Genomic DNA, 14060 nt, shown 5'->3' on the forward strand with positions numbered 1-14060 from the left:
TGATCTTAAACAATCACAGAAACGCTTAACTTGATATAAATGTTAGAAACGTTAGTGTTAATTATCATGCAAGTGTTAGTACAACTTAAAAAATCCAACAAGCGAAACAATGAACACTCACCACAATTTATAAAGTTCTCACTCGTCTTCGTGGACGCTATTGATCACAATCACAAACTTCACGAGTATATACTGAAATGGCAAAATGGATACAAAACTAAATCAGAAAAACCCAATACAGGATTCACGCATACATGTGAAATGGTTAATGATCATTTTTTTACGTAATGTTGTATCATTTCTGCATAGATCGAAAATTCTATTTCAAGAATCTTGATTTACCCAAAACATGAATAATTACATACTTTTTAGTAAACTATCTTCTTCTTCTTCTTCTTTCGTTATGCGAGTCGGGATATATCCTCCTACGCTAAGTCGAACAATTTGTTCCCTTACTCGTAATCAGAGGCGTACCGACTCTGTCCGAAGTCCTATCAATGATCAATTTTTCAATTACGTAATGTTGTATCATTTCTGCATAGATCGAAAATTAGATTTCAAGAATCTTGATTGACCTAAAACATGAATAATTACATACTTTTTAGTAAACTATCTTCAACATCAAGTAGCAATATTTTTTGTCAACACCATTCGCTAGTAACAACTGTCATTGAAGTGATTGAAATATCGATCAAATCATCCAAAATATTACTCCAGAAAACTTATTAATCATCACATTACAGCAGGATTAGTAACAATACGTACCACCGCACGAATGATTTCGTTAACGTTGCTCCTCACTTTACATGATGTAATTAAATTTCAACGTCTTGGCAAAATACAGATTCTCGTACTAATCGTTGTATTGCCGACCGTTGATTTCGTTGTTTTTTGCACTGATAATGTCGCTTCTTCTTAAAATGTGCGCTCCAAAACCTCACTGCAATACGAAGGAAAAGAAAAACAAAGTTAAGAATAATAATCACAATATAGCATAAACTTTCATTGGAAAAAGCTATTTCGCCCCGTTCTTTCGTTTTTATTATTACTGCTACCTGAACAAGTGATCTTAACCCAATGCACACACATAAATTTGCTCTTACCATTGCCTGCCCTTCTATCGACGTGCCGGATTCACTACTTTCCATAACCTACTTTTTTGTCACATCACTTATTTCACCATCATAAAATAACAATCAGTTCGTCAACGGAAAACAAATAGAGAACAAACATCAAGGATTCCCATGGTCTGAACCGGAAACGTAACACATGACAGCTCGCAAGGCTATTTTGGTTTGTTTTCTGACTCAAATCTGACAAATGAAATGATTAGGATGCAGTTGGCAGAAATATGGATAAGTGGCAGGTGATTTCACCGCCGCAATAGAGCAGCAACAAGCCCGCATTTATATTTCTTAGAGAGCCAGAGAGTACTGTTAAGGAGATAATCATAGATCTAAAGTGAGAGAGATAGCGTGGAAAGCTCGTCTTCTTTGATCTTCCACAGGCGTTTGACCGTGTTGATAAATAACGGCTCCCTATTTTCTTCCTTTCCCATCCAACGTTCCGTGCGACAAGGGGATCCCTTATCAATGCACTTCTTTATCCTTTACCTTCATCCCCTCATCACTAGACCCCAAGGTATTTGCTGCGATCCGGATGACCTGGTCAATGACTATGCTGAGGATGTCTCAGTGGTGGATGAGGCATCCACCTCATTGTTCTTCGTCTGTTTGCAAATTACGTGCACTGTATACTGCCCATACTCGCATATGAGTCCCATTTACGTCACACGTTTTTAATATTAAAACGGTGAAAATAAACTAGATGGGACACGATATGCGGGTACTTTGGAAGGCGAAAGCAAAAGTACTCGCATATCAGTCCCATCTTATAGCATACTTTGTTTACCTTGCTCGTCAAAACGTCGATGTTCGGGTTTTAATTCCATACGGATATTTGCACTTTAACAGCGTATAATTCGTTATAAACACTTGAATTACAACCATTTGTTGATTATTTTAATTACTTTATATTAAAAAAATGGTTGAAGTTTCAATAACTAGGACTTTTCTTTAATTTAAGCAAAGTAATCATATATGGGACTGTTATGCGGGTACTTTCAATATGGGACGCAGTCAATTGGGTATTTTTTCACATTAGCATGCACTAAATGGCCACTATGAGATTTTTTTTGGAAAATATATTGAAAATGAACATTAGTCATGGGGCTAACTCAAAAGTGATGAAAAGTCAAATGGGACTGATATGCGAGTATGGGCAGTATATGTTATGCTAGAGTATAAAAGATTTGGCTTGTAAAACCTTCACTATTTATAAAATAAATAGTTTATGTAGTATTTAAAAAATGATTGTATTATGTATCAATTTGAAGTGTTTGTAATTATGCAATGATCATTAGCACTTACCTACCTTCTTCCTCTACTTACCAGTGAATAAAATATCCTTAGATCTTTTTATCAAACTTTTTAAAAAGAACACGCCAGTGCTCATCGTGGGCTCGAACGTGGAAACTGAAAAATAGTCAAGAGATAACAAAAAAAAATCAATTTAAAAACTGTGTTACCAGAATTCAAGCAATCTACATGTTGTACATAATTGTTATGAAAGCATGGGGGTATTCTATGATATTCGAGGTGGTATAATATACTGTAAGAAAAAATACAGTATATAGCTTTCCTTAAAAACTGATAGCTCCGTGCACATTTCCAGCCAGATATCTGCTATAAATTTTCTGTAAATTAGACTCCAATAAATTCGCGCTTTTTCGTTAAACTGAATGTATTATATTTTTTAAAAGAGAATTTTCAATCTAAAATCTATGAAACTATCAAGTTCAAACCAAAACAACCTAGGAAAAAAATTAAGCATTTACCTTGGATTGCAGTAGTGATGTTCTTTCCGTTGCACATAACGTAGAAATTATCCCTTACCGTTAGTAAACATTCACTATCCAACATCAACAACACGTCACATCACAAACCCAACCTCATCACGATGCCTAGTTATAATGCAGCATTTGGTAAGTACCAATAGTACGCCATGATATTCGGTTAAACTGAAAGAAGCCAAAAAGCAGAGTAATTAAAATTTCAATCGTACCTTTTCACAGGTTTCATAGTAATTATCAACTCACCACATTAGTTGGAAGGAAATTTGCCGTCATTGAAAATTCAAATCAAATTATTAACATCACATTGCACATATTTCTGACGAAACGAAACATTGCAACATACCAGCCAACCGCTGTTTACTATTTTTCCATCATTGTCAACATAGCAAAGTACCGTATTTTTCAGTGTATAACGATCCCCAAAAACAAATTTTTTATGTTTATGAAAAAAATTTAAAAAATTGTTTTCTACATTTCATCAGTTGTAACAATGTTGTACGTGTTTTAACCTCCACTCTATGATCGAATAGAAAAGTTACTACCTGTGTATAACGACCCACTTAATCGGACTTTGATAATTTGTGAACTAAAAGGGGGTCGTTGTACACGGAATAATACGGTAAGAATTTTATCGCGCCTACGGAACACCAAAGCTATTCCGTGCGACTTATTACTTGTCGCCTAAAATCTACACATCAATCTTTTGCCATTTCTCCTAAAACGAATAATATTCAAGTTTCAATGCCAATAATTTCGGTGATCAAACTAATAATTAATCTGCTTACTCACCATTAAATTATGTATTCATCTTTTGTTCTGCCGCCAAACAATATGAATATTCTAGAACATTGTGTATTCAGTACATTTTCTGCACCTGTAAAGAAAAAAAGATGAAAATTATGTAAAGCTAGACTAAACTTGTGCAGCTTCTCATATAACGACCACTTAAGTCGTTCAATTGAAGGTAAAATATAGTTGGACAAAAGCTTCGACATTCTCAATTGCTTAATTGATACGGATGGAAAACAGGACTCAAGATTTATTAACGGCCAATAACAATTGACTACGATCATTGAAACATAATAATAAAGCAAAAACTCAATTCTATACACACTTTGCCTTTGCTACACCTTAAGAAAGTTTCAAAACTGTAGAACGCTGCGCATTTGTATTTTGGGCCAGCACCCTGGCGTAATACACTGTCACTGGCGCCACTTTATAAAACTACGCCCAAATTGAAATGTACAAGTTGGCAAACGCCCCAAGGAGCGCCAAATTGACGTTTCGACCCGAACCCATGAAAGTTCCATACAAAAAAACCCCTCCACGACGGGAGAGCTACCCCGCAACCACTCCGCCACCGTTTGACATACCCCTCACTTCCTGATGACAATCCAAATGCTGTCTGCTCTATCGTTCCGTCCTTTTCTCTCGCGTTATGTTGCCAACAGCATAGACTTGTGTGTGTGAGCAACAGCCCGTTGAGGAATTGTTTACATTTTGAAACAAACGGTCGTGCAGTGTGTTGTAAAAGCTTGGTGTCTATTTTCAAGATACAAGAAATCTCTTGAAAATGTGGCGGAAACCCGAATTAAAATGTTTGCGAAAGTGTGGCGAATCGAATATCGATAACAACGAAACGCTCTGGAGCGTGGATATGATCTTGGACCTTATGAAAAAGCTAAGGCAGTAAGCTTACCTAAAAGTGCAAGAACATTATTGGGAACCAACCGTAAGCCATCGATCGAGATATTGGAAATAAGTGGCGGCCAGTATTGGTACCATATCGGATGCATTTTTGAAGCATTATAATTGTGGGTGTAAATAACTAATTTTTATTGTTTTGTTTTTTAGTAATGCAACACTTATTCATGGCAACATATATCAATGGATGGATTACCATTGCATAAAAGTGGCATCATGAAGTTTTGCCTAATATTATGTAATATCCATGAGATGCCGAAAGTACCAGTGATGACGAGAACTATTTTCTATTGTAGGAGGAAGCCGACGAACGTTGAGGAATCTTTACGTCTCATGGTCACGGAGATGAACAACCTCGTGGAATATGGAGTAAACATCAACTGGAAACATGTGTCGATACATCTAAGGGCCATTATTGCAGACACTTCAGCAAGAGCATTCATAACAGGTTGACTACAAAACTTATCGGCAGACAATTTCACATATATTTAATTTTTCTTTCATTTAATTTTCACAGGTGTCGTAGGACATGCTCGTTATAACAGTTGCCAGAAATGTACCGTCGTAGGTCAATAAGGCAGCGTTGCTCGCACCATTGTATTTTCTGGGACACAAGCAACACAATGAACTGATGGAGGATTCAGGCAAGGTGCCTATCCAGAACACCAAAGAACGATGACACCTCTTTAAGATTTAAATTTTTTTACATACTCCAGGATGTCGTGGTAGCGGATCGTTTGCATCTTATCGATCTTAGCATCATGAAGCGACTGCTGGCTGGCGAAACGAAACACTGGGAAAGATAAAATGGGACTCAAACTCAATGTAAAGCAAGCCTTGCAGACGACAAAACTCATGCAACTAATGAAAGAAGAGTTGTTCTCTGATTCACTTGCCAGAAATCGATGGCTGAGATGCTGGTATGATATGTAATGGTTGTGAAGGTTGCGTTTGAAAGCTCCTGATAAAAATAAATGATACACAGTAGTTGTCTTATAAATTGCAAAAATAAAAAGTCATATCTTTGTAACGTGATTTCAATAATTACCGTGATTTGTCGATGCTGGTGGAATTTGAAAAGGTACACAGTGACGATGGAATGTCCAGAGCCGGTTTTCATTTGTTTCGGTGGGTTTCTCATTGATTGTCCCGGTGGATGTCGTAGCATGAATACTTCCACACTAAACACTTTATTGGCGGGTGTTTTCTGACCAAAACATGCTGCAGTCACCATCAATTAAGTGCTAAAATCTAAAAAAACAGCACAATGGAAAAATCAAACACATTATTAAATTGCTCAAACTTCGTCGAATTTTTCAACTCCAACCTCTAGTTTCATAATTTTATACTACCCACCTTATTTCGAGCGAGTGCAATTTTGAGAAAATGTATCCATCGTTACGTAAAATAAAACAGACAACCAACAAGACACTTTCCAACATCGCCGATAGATCAACCGGTCTGCGCATCGTATGGTATGTATAACGATAAGTGTTCAATCCTCACTAACCAAACAATAAAAATTTCTCTTCAACAGCTACCACCAATGTAATCACGACCACTGTTAACCACGACCGCGACAGTAAAAAAAAAAGAAAGAATATCGAATCAAGTGTGCATTACAGGTAGTGGCTAGGAGAGGGAAGAGGAAAGATAACGGAATGAGGAGGGAAAACAGACCTAGAGAGGATATTATTTTTGAACCTAGATGGATAATTTTTTTCGAACCCACCATTTTGAATTTGAACCCACCATCAAATTTGAATCTGACAGCCCGTCAACATCGCTGTCAAATCGGGTCGAAATTTACTGCGCATCGTGCCCTGGACCGACCCGTTTTCGACGCGAAAACGGGTCGGACCAGGCGCCGGAAATATTTCAAAAATCCCCTTGGGGCACACCTAGCATACAAAGCCTACTTTTGAGTCAAATCAGCTCGGAACAACAAAATCACCTTTCTACACTTTTTTACATCACTAGTAGGAGCAAGCACCCTGGCGTAATACACTATCACAAAATCTCTTTTCACTTTACAAAACTACGGCCGAACTTTAAAAACAATCAAATGTACAAGTTAACTAACGCATCGCCTGCCTATGTGCAAAACCTACTTCAGAGTCATTGTATCAGACCGGAACTAGAAATGTATTGCTACCGTTTTCTACACTTTGACATTTGGTAAACGATCCAAACATACGAAATGATTTTTCAAGCAAAATTATGTCGACTCGCCATTGACAGTGAAACATTTCATGTGAGTCGGTAGTTTCACAAATGCAAAACGACCGTTTGCTTTACTACAAAATCATATTTTAAAATGTACCCAATCTTTATCAAAAATCATTCTTATGTATCCCGAAACGAACCTCGACTAATGAATATCATTCTACCACCGTGATTTTATTCGATAGATTATGTGAAATTTATTCACGCCTACGCAACACGAAATCGTAGAAAGTTATATAAATTTAATCTCAAATCAGTATTTTTCGAATCGAAGTCGAATCGGCCTGTAGTGGACCGGACATCATCGTAGAACGAAACCCGATTCCGTAAGGCTTGCGCTGAGAGTATCGCATCCGGAAGCGAAGATTCACGAGTTGTCCACCGTCCGAACCGTCAAGGCGCTTGCGTTACATGCACAGACGAAATTAATGGCAAGCATTGACCACCTTAAAAAATTGATAGCACCATCGTATTCTAAAGCAAGGCCCCGAATACTGATTGGCGTCGACAACTTTCGTTTGGGTCGAAAGACAAGTGGCCGAGAAGGCAAAGCGGGACAGCCAGTTGCAATTGCAACCCGGCGATCCGCTTTTAAGGAGGAATGACCGCGGACGGTTAGCGATCGTCGGTCGGACTCGTGAGCACATTTTATTGCAATGACTGTCATTTTTGGTAGTAACGTCAATTTTTTTTCATTGCATTGAAATATTGCATCCGTCAATTAGCAGCTTAAGTGGCCACACGGCACGTAATTTTCAATTGATAAAGAAACCGGCATGAGTCCCCGAAGCAGAAATGGAGTTACAGAAAGTAAAGAAGTTGCAACACAGGAAGACATGGGGCTTAGTTCGTTCACTTCTGGCCGAGCGATTGAATTGACAATATTTCAAGGTCAGCAGTACCATCGACGTACCCTTGCCTGCGGACTGTTATTCAACAGCTCGCCTATGCCGACGCTGACACCAGAAGGAAGATGTCTACCCGATCACTCCGTCGGATGATGATAAGTAGACTACCTGACCCCAAAGTAGTCCAAAGGGCGCCAGCAATCCGCTGGAAGCCTGTCTGGGCCAACATCGGCAGCAGGAGACTGTCTGCCACTCAGCGTACAACACTCTTCATGCTGGCTCATGGGAAAGTTGAACATGGAGAGCTTTCCTTGAAAATGGGGAAAACCACACACCCCAACTGTTCGTATTGTGCGTCTGTAGACACCCTGGAGCACAAATTTGCTTTGTGTCCACGAGTCGCTCCGGCCTGGGACTTGCTGCAGCAGCGACTGAGAGGAGAAGCAACAGGGTGTCCGTCCTCCTTCGCTGACCTTCGTTACCCACGACTAAGTGGACATAGCCCGACAAAACGAATATCTGTTTTACGTTTGTTCTCTAACTATGTAATCCACAACATTGAAAACAATGATGCTGTGATTGACATAAACGTCCTTGATTGTTGCATGTAAACAATTGTAAAAACTAGAAATGTAAGCATATTTAACACGCACAATAAACAATATTTTATAAAAAAATGGTCAATTTCTGCTGAAACTGTCCGAAAAAATATTAATTCCGAAGTATTGTTCACTGACGAAAAATAAATATTTTTTTTGTATCGATGGGCCAAACATTGTGTGGAGAACGAACAAAACGAAGCTTGACGCGAAGCATTTAAATACCAACCATCTAGCATAACGGTGGAAACGTTGGAATTCATTGAAACCACGATGGTCAAAATGATGTTTTAAACATCTTGAAAAACACCAAAGAAAGAGCGGCAGAACTGGAATTTTTCAGAAGTTTCAAATCCACCATCGAACAGATCGTCACACTACGGCAGATCCTCCAGAAGTGACTTCAAGGCGGCCTACGATGCCATAGATAGGAAGGAGCTATGGAAGACCATGCGGCAGCACAACTTTCCCGAGAAGCTGGTTCGGCTACTAGAAGCCACAGTGGAGGGGGCGCTGAGGCAAGGTGATGGACTCTCCTGCCTTCTATGCAACATCGCTCTGGAAGGTGTCATGAGAAGCGCGGGCTTCGACATCCGTAGCACGATTTTCACCCGCTCTCTGCAATTTCTCATCTTCGCGGATGACATCGACATCACCGGTCGGAACACTAGGATGATGTGCGAGGCGCACACCCCACTGAAACGCGAGGCCGCAAGGATTGGACTAATGATCAATGCGACGAAAACAAAGTACCTGCTCGTCGGAGGCTCTGACAGTGACAGAGCCAGGCTGGGGAGCAGTGCATCAGTGTACGGCGACGAACTTGAGGTAGTAGAGGAGTTTTGCTACCTCGGCACTGTCGTAACTCCGGACAACAACGTAAGCTGCGAAATCCGGAGGTGCATTGTTCATGGGAATCGTGCCTACTATGGACTCCACAAACTCCTGGGGTCCAGATGGCTTCTACCACGCACTAGGTGTGCCATATACCGCACGCTGATTAGACCGGTCGTTCTCTATAGGCATGAATATTGGACTCTGCTCACGGAGGAAGCCAACGCTCTCGCAGTCTTCGAGCGGCGCGTGCTCCGGTCTATCTTCGGTGGTGAGCAGGGCGTGTGGAGGAGAAGGATGAACCACGAGGTAGATGAGCTCTATGGCGAGCCGGACATCCTGACGGTGGCAAACTCCAGCAGGATTCGTTGGTTGGGGCATGTCATCAGGATCCCGGACTCATGCCCCACCAAAAAGGTGCTCACCAGCGACCCGCCCCGCACGAGATGTCGAGGAGCTCAGCGAGCTCGGTGGATGGCCCAAGTGAACCAGAACCTGCGGGACATCGAATGCGACCGGGGATGGAGCTGCAGCCATGGACCGAGCTACCTGGAGAACATTTGGTGACCAGGCCATGTCGGCACAACGTGGTCAACTATAAGGGGGCCATTAAAGAAGAAGAAGAAAAATGGTACTGGCTTGAAACTAAGCCAATTTGGCCTATAAAAATCGTGTTAGAGGCTTACTTGGAGTGTTGCAAGTTCCTCTACTATATGGTTTCAGAATTCTACGGCTATGATGAGAATTCTCCAAGATAATTGGAGTTATACTGTACGAGACGAGATTGCATCTTCACTTTTGGGAGCAACTGTATATTAGACTTGCTCATGTATTTTAAGTCTTTTGAGCTTCATGTTAACTAAGCATATTCAAAAATTTGCTACATTAAAGTCAACCGCATTAACTCTGTTGTGGCAGAGCGAGCAGGGCACTTGGCCTAATAACGCGCATGTCAGCGGAACTCCGGGACCCCTTTTGTCTGAGGGCGCTGTACAGCTGCTGGGTCCGCCCAATATTGGAATATTCCTATGTTGTGTCGTCCCCTGCGGGGGTTACAGCAATGAACAGGCTGGAAGGTGTGCAGCGTAAGTTTACGCGCCTTGCTGTGCGACGTATCTTAAACGACCCCACAGCTCCTAGTCCCCCCTTCCCTTCGCGTAGTCATTTCCTTGGGCTTCATACCATTCAGCAACGACACGCGACCACCCAATCCTTGTTCATTGCAAACCATAGCCTTTGTCAATAATTTGCTGACAGATTATCGGTCAGCAAATTAATGACGTTCGATCGAGTGCAGTCGATGCCCGACGATCTGCTGACAAACGAGCATCAACTAAATGTAGAGGGCGTTGGCATGTCGAAGGAGAATAAAGTAACGAAGGAGAATAAAGTAACGAAAATTAGTCATTCGCGAACCGACACTTGCGGCAAGCAGACTAAATTTTTAGCCTTCCTAAAGTGCTTAAAAAATATCGACCGTGTCGCCTATTCCTTGTGCGAAATCCGAAACGCGAATCGACAACACTAAAAATTTACTGCCAACCAACTTCGTAGTTAATTGTGTCAAGAAAAGTGAGATCGCGCCCGCATTCGCCGCTGAATCCGGATTTCTACACTTTTCACGAAAAAATCCCACGCTTTGCTGCTAAAGCCAGGGAAGCCAGAAGGAAGATGTCGAACCCAAAGATGGCAATGGAGTCGACCGCCATCGAGGACATGTGCGGCTGGTGTTTCGCCATGCTGCACGAACGCGTGGCGCAGTGCGATGGTTGTAAAAAGTGGTTCCACTTCGAGTGCGTGGAACTGACCGAGGCCACGGTGACGGAAGAGTGGCAGTGCAAGAAGTGCGAGGGCGGAAGCGCCGGAATATCGAAGGAAGAGTTGACCTCCGGGGAGATCACCCGGGAAATCAACTCCCTACGGCGGCAGCTAAGGGAGCGGCAGGAGAAAGAGCATGCCAGCGACTGCGAGCTGCTCGAGGGACAGCGGAGAGAACGTGCTCGTGGACAGGAGCAGCTCGAGGTCGGGCTTAGCCGGGTGACTGCTGCGCAACGCGGAAGGACCTTAACGTACGCGAGCAAACTGGCGTCAAGCTCCACGATGCCCAGTTACTGGAGAAACGAGGCGAGCGCGAACGAACCCGAGCTGTCAAAAAGCCAGCTTGCTGCCCGCAACGTAGTATCCGGAAAGCTACCAACGTTCTCCGGTAACCCGGACGAGTGGTGCAGCTTTAAAAGCCGCTTCGACACGTCGACTCGGATGTGCGGTTTCACCGACGACGAGAATGTGATGAGGCTGCAGGAGTGCTTGACGGGACGAGCACTTAGAGCCGTGCAATGTCGACTTCATCAACCTCGTAACCTTATTGAGGTGATGGACACGCTGGAGAAGTTGTTCGGTCGACCCGAGGTGCTGATTAACAACATCTTGCAGCAGATCAGGGAGACACCGCCACCGAAGATGGAGCGCTTGCAGACCATCGTCGACTACGGTGTTGCAGTGGAAGAGCTGTGCGCCACCGTTAGAAATAGTGGTCTACACGAGCAACTTGTAAACGCGGCCCTTCTGCAAGAGCTTGTTGACCGCCTCCCCCCCCATCTACGACTGGACTGGGGCTTACACAGGCGCGCAATGCCGTCGACAGTGTCGCTTGAGAGTTTCGGGACATGGATGAATGCCATTACCGACGCGGCAATCCTCGTGACACCACCAGTCCAAGAAGCTCCCAAGCGTGCTGAGGTTCGTCGAGTGTACAGCCACCATGAGGGAACGGAGGATAACGATCGACCACGCTGTCTGGTATGCAATAAGGACGACTGCCCTGCCGGTCCTGACTGTGCGAAGTTTCTCGCCGCCACCGTAGACGAAAGATGGAACTGTCTGCGTCGCTGGCGCTTATGTCGCACCTGCTTGTGGAAGCATAACGGCCGCTGCCACGTTACACGGCCATGTGGAGAAGCGGGCTGCTCCGCCTACCACCACAAGCTCCTACACAACCCTACGCGACCGGACCGGCAAACCCAGTCTAACGTAGTGTCCAGCCTTTCTCACGTAGTAGCAGGAAGCAAAACGCTACTTAAGTACGTTCCGGTAACCGTGTACGGGGCGGGGAAGTCCATTAACACCTACGCCCTATTGGATGACGGATCCGCGGTAACTCTAATGGACCAGGACCTGCTAGCGGAGCTAGGCGTGGAGGGCTACCCAAACCCCATATGCCTAAGCTGGACAGGAGAGCTTACCCGCGAAGAGCCAGCATCTCGCACCGTTTCCTTGGAGATATCGGCCGCCGACAATGCCGAGAAAACTTACGTCATGCGGAACGCTCATACGGTGGCGGACTTGGCACTTCGGCAACAAACCTTAGCTGTGGAGGAACTGACGGCAGCCTACGACTACCTCGGTGCAGCGGACGTCAAGGGCTACACGAAGGCGACTCCCCGTATATTGATCGGTATAGACAACCTGCATCTCATGACCACGCTTAAGACGATTGAAGGTTCGCCCGGACAACCGATAGCAGCCAAGACGCGTCTCGGATGGGTCATCTGCGGTACTCAGGGAACCCCGACGTCACGACAGCCTCACAGTGTCTACATGTGCACCTGCACAGAAGCCGACTCGCGGCTTGATGATACCCTGCGTAAGTACTTTCTAACGGACCATATATCATACGACAGCCCGGTAACGATACTCTCGAGGAGCGATGAACGAGCCCTGACCATACTCGAGTCGACCACACGCCTGATCGACGAACGTTACGAAACAAGCCTGCTTTGGAAATCCGACGATATCAGTCTGCCAGATAATCGGAAAATGGCGTTAAAACGACTCGAGTGCCTGGAAAGACGTATGAAGCGAGAACCGGATCTAGCCAACGCAGTCAACGAAAAACTGACGGAGCATCTCTCCAAAGGGTACGTAAGAAAACTGTTGCCAGAGGAACTGACCTCATGTTACGCTAGGAAATGGTACCTCCCGATCTTTCCCATCACGAATCCGAATAAACCCGGTAAGATGCGACTAGTATGGGACGCCGCGGCTACTCATCAGGGAACCTCTCTAAACGCAAATCTAATTTCCGGTCCTGATCTACTTACTGAGCTACCTGCCGTGCTACATAAGTTCCGCGAATTCAAATTCGCAATTACCGCAGACATCCGGGAAATGTATCATCAGGTTAAAATCAACGAAAAGGACATGCAGAGCCAGCGTTTTCTTTGGAGATGGGGCAACGCCGACAACGAACCCGAGGAATTTGTTATGACACGCATGACGTTCGGGGCGACGTGCTCTCCTGCGTCGGCACTGTTCGTGAAGAACCTGAATGCGGAGCGTTTTGCCACAGATTATCCTCGTGCTGTACAGTGCATCAAAGAGCAGCACTACGTAGATGATATGCTCGCCAGCACTGAACTAGAGGAGGAGGCACTGAAGCTAGCGCAAGAAGTAGAACTGATTCACGGGAAAGGTGGCTTTGCATTACATAATTGGCGCTCAAACTCGACACTCGTTAACATCCACTTCGGTTGCGATGTCGGCTACCTAAAAGAAATTAATTTCGATTCTTCAGTTAGTGTAGAAAAAATCCTCGGAATGTGGTGGAATTGGCATACGGACACCTTCCACTTCAAACTTACTCCAAAACGAGATCACGAACTCCTAGATGGTCAGCAAACGCCAACGAAGCGACAGGTACTCCGGATGCTGATGAGTATCTACGATCCCCTGGGCCTCATAGCAGGGTACCTTTGGTTCCTGAAAGTAATCCTTCAAGAGGTATGGCGAACTCGTGCCGGTTGGGACGTACCGATAAACGAAGATCTTGATAACTGGTGGAAGGAATGGTTGTCGGGTCTGCGCTATATGGAAAAAATAAGCATTCCGCGGTGCTATCGTCAATACGTTACCATCGATGGGTTAAAAGTGCAATTG

The 14060-nt window shown here is 43.9% G+C and overlaps 1 long non-coding RNA gene across 1 annotated transcript; it reads right to left on the bottom strand.

Annotated features, from left to right (window-relative positions):
* Positions 1 to 121: 121 nt before the first annotated feature.
* LOC131265921 (uncharacterized) lies at positions 122 to 3589 on the bottom strand. Its single transcript, XR_009178329.1, has 5 exons — positions 3158 to 3589; positions 2897 to 3079; positions 2451 to 2534; positions 766 to 940; positions 122 to 192 (listed from the first exon to the last, which is right to left on the bottom strand). It is a non-coding gene; the product is annotated as an uncharacterized LOC131265921 (long non-coding RNA).
* Between the last annotated feature and the right edge of the window lie 10471 nt (positions 3590 to 14060).

Source organism: Anopheles coustani, chromosome 2, assembly GCF_943734705.1.
Source record: "Anopheles coustani chromosome 2, idAnoCousDA_361_x.2, whole genome shotgun sequence".
NCBI lineage: Eukaryota > Metazoa > Arthropoda > Insecta > Diptera > Culicidae > Anopheles > Anopheles coustani.